This window comes from Vollenhovia emeryi, unplaced genomic scaffold (assembly GCF_000949405.1).
Source record: "Vollenhovia emeryi isolate VEMERY1.0 unplaced genomic scaffold, V.emery_V1.0 DF939925.1, whole genome shotgun sequence".
Lineage (NCBI taxonomy): Eukaryota > Metazoa > Arthropoda > Insecta > Hymenoptera > Formicidae > Vollenhovia > Vollenhovia emeryi.
In genome coordinates, this window is record NW_011966441.1 from 7,652 (window position 1) to 16,344 (window position 8,693).

The window sequence follows — 8,693 nt, forward strand, 5'->3', positions numbered from 1 at the left end:
GATATTACGCAAATTAAATGGAGATCTTACACAAAACAAAATAACGATATTACGCAAATTAAATGCTCATACACTTCAAGAATCTGATCTAACATATGGTCGCATATTTCGAGCTTCCCAAACACCCTTGTACTCCTTCTGTGTATTCTGGAAACCCGAAATATCAGAAATCACATAACGGTCATTTCTTAACACCTTGACAACAACATAAGGCCCCTTAAACTGTGGAATCAATTTCCTAGAAGCACCTGCCGTACTATCAAAGTTGCGCAACCAAACATACTCTCCTTCTTTGTATGTGTGGGGTTTCTTATGCCTTTTGTCAAAATGCTTTTGATTGTATTCCTGTGCTAAGACTATTTTCTCTGCTGATCTATTCCTCATCTTTACAAAATCTCGTTCGTTGACGGTTACTTCGGTATTCAGATATTCTTTAATTGAGTCACTATCAACACCACGCTGATCGATTCCGAAGAGCAATCGACTTGGAGTTTCGTCCGTACTTTTACTCTTTGTATTATTCAATGCGTACTCAATCTGCGGTAATGTTGTGTACCACCGATTGTCTTCCTCTTTGTCAATCAGCTTGGCTAACATGGGAATAATAATTAGCCGATTCAATCGCTCAGCCTGACCATTGCTTTGTGGCGAACCCGTGGCAATCAACACATGCTTAATACCCAATTTTTCTATAAAGCTCTTAAACTCCTGCGACGTAAAGCAAGATCCTCGGTCTGACACTATAATTCGGGGTTTACTGTAATTGTTAAAGAAATCGGACAGTGCCCTAATGGCTTCTTTGCTAGAGGTAGTTTTTGTAGCATACAATTTGACATATTTTGAAAATGCATCAACGACTAGGAAAATGTATTTCTTAACCGAACAATGTTTATCTACGGGCCCTAAATGATCAATGTGCAGCACCTCGAATGGAATGTTTCCCTTCGGTATCGAGTGTAACGTACCCTCAGTTTTTCCGGAAGTGGGTGAATATACCATACACTTAAGACAATTAGCAACATGCGACTGCACCTTGGCCTTCAATTGTGGAAACCAATAGTTTTGCGAAATTACCTCTAATGTTTTCTCCACTCCCCTATGTCCCATCTGATCGTGATATCTAAACAACACATTTTTCTCCATACTTTCTGGGACATAAAAGAGAAGACTATCTTTCTTTTTACGGAAAACCAATCCATTACGCAATTCAAATAAAGGACTTTCCGCTTTCTCCAAACCCTTCAGCAACCTGGAAATAGTTTCGTCCTGTGACTGACAAATGGCCAAATTGTGTTCAAACGGGTTGGACTCTATGACACAAATGGTAAACGATCTACTAAGGGCATCCACATGCCTCATCCGGTCACCAGGTCTGTGCTCAATGGTATATTCGTAATTTTGTAACTCCAAGGCCCAACGGGCAATTCTAGGATTGATATCCTTTTTTTGTAGAGTCAGTTTCAAAGCATTACAGTCAGTGAGTATTTTAAACGGAATGCCTACTAAATATATTCTAAAACGCTTGAGTGCATATATAATAGCCAATGTTTCGAGTTCGAAACTATGATACTTACTTTCTACGGCAGTTGTCCGTTTAGAAAAGTAAAAGATGGGGTGCAATTTTAGATCACTTTTTCGTTGAACCAATACAGCCCCGAAACCGTAAGAACTAGCATCGCAATGCAGTTCAGTATAATCGTGCGGATCGTATATCGCCAATACTGGTTTTATAGTTAACTTCGATTTTAATGAATTGAAAGCACTCAACTCCTTTTCCTTAAAATTAAATGTGGCATCTTTTTTCAACAGGTCGTATAACGGTTTAGCCAGTATGGCAAATCCCTCTATAAATTTCCGGAAATAGGAACATAACCCAACGAAACACTGCACACCGCGTACATTCTGAGGTATAGGGAATTTTGAGACAGCCTCAATACCACCATCGGTCGGGCTTATACCTAATGAGGAGATAGCATACCCCAAATATTCGATTTCTGTAAACATAAATTTGCATTTGTCTACTCTCAGATTCAATTTGTTCGCCACCATTAGTTTAAACACGCGGGTTAAAACTTCCAAATGATGCTCTAACGTACTAGTAGCTATCAAGAAATCATCAATATACACTACCCCGTCGCCCTCACGAATTACCTCCTCCATTATCTCATTGACAAACCGTTGAAATCGAGTCGGTGCAGGTTTTAGCCCAAACGGCATTTTTATAAACTCAAATTGGCCAAATGGCGTAACAAAGGCAGTGTACTTGATAGATTCCTCGGCCATTCGAATGTGGTAGAACCCATCCTTTAGGTCTAGAATACTAAAATACTTTTTATCTTTAAGAACATTCAGTTGATCCTCAATCACTGGAATTGGATAATTGTCGCGAAGTATGTGTTTGTTCAACACCCTATAGTCCACACACATTCGATATTCTCCGTTCTTTTTACGTACCAACACAATAGGTGACGCATATTCGGACGTACTGGGTCTAACAATACCCTTTTCCAATAAACTGTCCAGAATTTCCCTCAATTTCTCCTTCTCACAATAAGATAACCGCCTTGGTGAAAAATAAAAGTTTGGTACATCTTTTAATTTTAGTGTCAATTCCGCATTAACCTTAGACTCTGCCGGACGTTTAGGTATAACATATTCTTTCTCAAACAATTTCTGAAATTCTATTTGCTTGGCTTGACTAATATCCGTATTAATTACCAACGCGTCACTTATTTTGTCGTCATTAATACTCACATCAATATTCAGGATTTCATTATCCGTCTCATCATTACTTTTACTATTGCCGCATGCATCTACACTATGTGAAATTTCGCACAATCCGACTTTAAACCTTTTCATTATATCCCTGCCAAGTATCATAGAATAAGACGTAGTGTGATTATCCACAACATATACCAATACGTTAGCTTCTTCACTTCGATCATATTTTATATCAACTCTCGCTACTCCTTTTACACTCAACTGACTACCATTAATTCCATGATATTTGTTAGGCATGTCGACAGATCTAACCATACAACTCGGGATAATCTTTTCCTTGACAAAGCTTATCGGACTTCCTGTATCAATCATCGCATTTACTTTTAATTCACATTGCGCACTAGGATCATTTACTTTAATTATAACCTCTTTTATAAAATTATTATCATTCAGGCTCGCGTCTACTAAGTTAATTTGTTCCGATTCGGTTTTACTACTACATTCACTTGCCATGTGTCCCTTTTCGCCGCATTTGAAGCAGGTACCTTTTTCTCTCTTGGGAGACTTGCACTCCTTGGAGAAATGTCCGTATTTGCTACAATTATAGCACCTTATCTTGCTCTGTGACGCCTTGACATCCTTCGCTGTGTCTTTCTTCTCCCCCGTCCTTGTAAGCGTTGGCCCTTCCTTCTGGTCCCTACTCTTCTTATCCTCTCGTTCCGGACGCTGTTTCTCCTCCGATAGACTGATACTCTCGAAAGCTGCTAACAGTTCCTCGGCCGAATCAAACTGCTGAAGTTTCGCCTGATTTTTCAATTGCACACTTGATATACCCTCGATCAGGTACTCTAACACTTCTTCTTTGTCCACCGGCACTCGATTAGCTAGTATGACCTTCTCGTGGTAATATGCACTAAATAATTCCCCTGGCTTCCATCGCCGCTCCTCGAATTGCTTCCGTAGCTTCAACTTGCTTTGACGGTGATCAAACATCTTACGCATTTCCACTAGAAGTTCCTTTGCACTCAATTCGATGTGCTCGGGACAAGAATGAAACCATTCTTGAGCTTTTCCCTTGATACGCGCTCCTATCAAAATCTTCGCACTGTTATCGTCCATCTGATATGTAGTAATTAACAATAGAACTTGTTTCTCCCAATTTCGAAACTGGCCTTCTATTCCACTGAAGTCATTTAATAGCTCACATATCGCCTTCACACTGTGTCTTGACGTCTCCGGTCTCGTAACTATATTGCTTCTCGAAGTACGTCGCAACGCTTGATTTTCTCTTTCTAAAAGCCGCAACTCTCTTTCCATCAATGCCTGCTCACGTCGCATATACTCGATTTCTCGCAACGCTTCTTCCGGCCCAATATCATGATGCTCGCGATTTTGCCGATTTGTTACCGACGCACTCTCGTCGCTAACACTCGCCTGGTCCTCTGTCGCACGATCATGATTTATTACCGACGCACTCCCGTCGATAACACTCGCCTGGTCCTCGGTCGCACGATAACGATTTATTACCGACGCACTCCTGTCGATAACACTCGCCTGGTCCCCGGTCGCACGATCACGATTTATCGACGTAGGCCCACTCTCGTCCACGTCTCGTTCTTCCGCCATGTTCCCATCTCGAACATTCTCTGCGTCTTCCGCCATGTTCCCATCTCGAACATTCTCTGCGTCTTCCAGCCACTCGATGTCCTTGGTCCAGTCGTTACCCGGTTCTGCCCTTTGCAACCGCGCGATCAATTCCGCTTTAGCCCCGGTCGTCGGCAGCCTTCTTCGTTGCAATAATTCTTTCAGTTGTACCACTTTACACCTACCGAGATCCATTCCGCTTCCGATTGCCACACAGGTCAACACGAAAAGAACCTCGTCTATATAATCACTGTACTCAGGGCTATACACTTTGTCCCTTGGGTAATCCCGCTTCTGATTACTGTAGGATGTAGTTGGGTGTACGGTTTGAAAGAACTTATCTCACTGGTTCAGAATGGCACACTTGTATTTTCGGTCCGTCCCGTTCGACGTCTGTGAGCGGACTGCCTCGTCACGCTTCCCCCCAAAACAAAAGAAAATCATGCCCCCTGCAGGGACGGAGACGACTAACAATTCGTTCTCTCCTACAGTAGTAACATTGATGAAATGATATTTTGCTTACTGGGCATACACGTCAGAGTATCGTAATGCTCCATTGTCATATCTTTCGTACCGAATATACCCGTCAATTTCTAGAATCTCGTTCTTGGAATGAAGTAACACCGAGCGTACTTTCGTTCTAACTTAAGGTAGTACTGCCACTTTGGCAGTACGGAGCAGTTCCTGTTTTGTATGTGATCAGATACGTGCTCACGTATAGGTTAAGTTACCAAGCTCCTTTAAATTATGACAGAAGTTTACTTATACTCATTGTTACTCTGTTCAAAGAACGAATTTCGGGAAATTGACATATATTTAGTACGAAAAATATGATAAGGGTGTACTAGGATACTGTGGCACACATGAGGTTTAAACATCTGTTCTGTGTAGAAGTATCACCTGCAGGTAGAAGAGAGGAATGCAATGATTAATCATGTTTTTTATTTGTACAGGTTTTGCATTTCTGTGTTTCTCGTATGGCACGATGTCCGGTGAGGATTAATATTTAGACACTAACTCCCTGTCACGGCTCTTAGTCCTTTATTCCTTCAAATTTGTGGTTATCACATTTGAGCCATACGAATTTTATTAATTTGCAAAAATAGTAAGTTAAATGATATTTGTATTATATGTATACAGTAATGCTAAATTTCTTATATTTAATATATTTAATCTAAAAATACATTGAGCTTTAAATATAGTTATTTGATCAACTGTCTCTAATTTAATATTTTATTATTAATGTGGTTAGAAATACGAAAAGAATTCTTTCGTATAAAGATCATATAATTTTTTCCTTAACTTGGAAAAATGCTTAAATACGTAAATATGAAAAACATGTATCATAGAAATACGAAAAGAATTCTTTCATATTATTACAAATAATAAAAGACTATTATAATTAATATTATGAAACGCCAATACAAATGAATCTTATATATTATGTAGTAAAATCTCAAAAGAACTTCAGAATCTGATACCATTGTTCGTGATTTCAAAATATACCTATCTATTAAATAACAATCTGACTGATATTGTCAATATAAAAAATAATTGTCAAATAAAAAAACGTTCACGTACCTGCATCTTGTGGTGAATACAAATTATTTGGCATGTGTATAGAAAAGTGCATTATATCGATTCGGATAATTATGAGAAATAAACAAAAATTACTTGATTATTCAAGCAGATACTTCTTGTCGATATAACTCGAATCAAATTAATGTACCGTACTGTACTTCTAAAAGTAAAGATTATATGTAAGTTGAATTATATAACTATTATATGAATCTGTTTTATTTTTCAGTAGAAACTATTGACGCAACAATTTGTGATACAAATAACAATGAGACTGATACTTCTAATCATTATTTATCAAAAACACATTCGCGTACCTGCATCAAATAACAAACGAAATAAATATTGTAATAACTGGCGTATGATTAAAAACTAGAATAAGCAACTATAAAGAAAAGAAGAAAAAATTCCTTTAGGGAAGCCTATGAATACTACATAACACTCATTTCATATATTTTTTAATGTTAAAATTATAAAGTAGGATAACATAAGGGAAAAAACAATGCGAATGATTTGTAATCCAGATTTACAAAGAAACCACATGTTCTAGTGCATATGCTTTTAAATCTTATTGCATTATTACACACTTCTTATCGTGTAAATAAGGTATAGGCCATAAGAAAAGATTAAGAACAATGGTTCATGTTCAGAATGCGTTTACAACAATGATGAACCGTTGATAAGTTGAGATGTTAACGTTTTTATTAATCCAAGATTAATAAGGAAATACCACTAGTCGTATAGATGTATACAGGGTGTTATGGATAAGGTGTCCATCCGCTCGAAAACACCTTATCCGTAACACTCTGCATAAAGTAATCATATTCTTATTAGTCTTGAATTTATGAAAACTTATTAGAAACACATGTGTTTCTAGCTTTTAAATCTTTTAGCATTATTATACACACATAGAAGGTATACACGACAAGAAAAGTTGAAAAACAATGGCTTATATTCAGAACACGTTTACAATAATTAATACCTTGACTTGTGAGCGCTAATGTCAAAATCGCTACTGCGAAAGCTTCACATAATTATTGTTTAACATGTTGAGCTACCAATTGCAGAAACATATAATATTTATCACGTATTTTAAAGCTTGAGCATGATAGATGCGTATAATAATAAAGTAGTATTTGTATTTTAAAATTAACTGAATTAATAAACTGAAGCAACATATTCAATACATTTCTTACAATGCAAAAGCATGTTACTAGCATTACATTTCTCACATTGCAATGGTTTAAAATAATATCACATGTTTTATAACAAAACTCAAATAAAACTGCTTACAATTAGTATGATTAAATTAATTAACTGATATAACTAAATTAATAAACTGAAGCAACATATTCAATAGAATTTCTTACAATACAAAAGCATCTGTTACTAGCATTACATTTCTTACATTGCAATGGTTTAAAATAATATCACATGTTTTATAACAAAACTCAAATAAAACTGTTTACAATTAGTGTATATAAATACTTTCTAGTAATGAGAAACTTTTAATATATTATTTTATATTTTATATTTCAAAATCTGTCAGTCTAATAATTAGAAAGTATTCATATAAAATATATTAATATTTTTGAAACTTAAAATGCCATTATTGTCGCATTTTTTTTGCATATTATGTAACCATGTTTTAATCTGTGGTGATGTGCGAGAAGAAAGACATTTATACTTATTCCTTATCTTCTGAATTTCTTTCAGGGACGGCAATGTCTGGGTTTCCATGTATTTTGAGAATGCCTGAAGTGTTGTATTCTTTTCTTCTTCGGACCATCGTACCCGTCTTGTTTTTCCATAAGGAGATGCTAGAATATAAAAAATATAGAAATATATGTACTGCAATATTATATTTATTATACTTATCATACCATTTAACATAAAATTTAACGAAATTAATATAAAAGTTTTACTAATTTCACATTTGAACTTTTTAATTGCACATTTAACAAAGTTAGATTATTAAATTTGTAATAGAACATTTAATTGCACTTTCTTTTTAAAACCTTCTGCCGAATTTATATTTATATTTAGAATGAATAATACATAAAAAAAATAACAGAATACAATAAGAAAGATACATTATTACACAAATGCCAAATTGACAGAACAGATTAAAAAAATAAAATATAAAATAATATATTAAAAATAATATATTTCAATACTTATATAAATAGATTAGAATGAACTTCACTATTATTATGAGAAAACTATGTGTGGCATTTAAAAAATAGTTTGAATGGAAGATTGGAAAGAAATAAAAAACTACTTACTATTTCGTTTTCGTCCTTTATTTTTTACACTCTGGTTTTGGAGATCTGTCTGATTTGATGTGTCACATATACTTGTATCTGAAATAATTTGTTTTAGAAACAATAATATTATATAAGAGTAATTATATTGAAAATCAAATTATACACAAATATCAAATGTACAAATGTAAATATATTGAATCAATTTTCTAGTATGTATGTATGTATGTATGATTTATTGTTTCCTTTCGGTTACAAGGCGTTTTTACGGAACGTTCCCAAACCTCTCGACTCTCCTCCTCCTCTCTCTACATTTTCCATATCTTACATGTGTTGGCGCTTTTTCAGGGAGCGTTCCCGAACCCTTTACACTTCCTTTTCCCCCGTCTCCTCGCGCTATGGCCATAAGCGACCCTTACACTCTCTTACCCCCCTCCCTCTCGGCCCTCCCTTTAAACCTCCCTCCATTTCTTCTATCGCGCATCC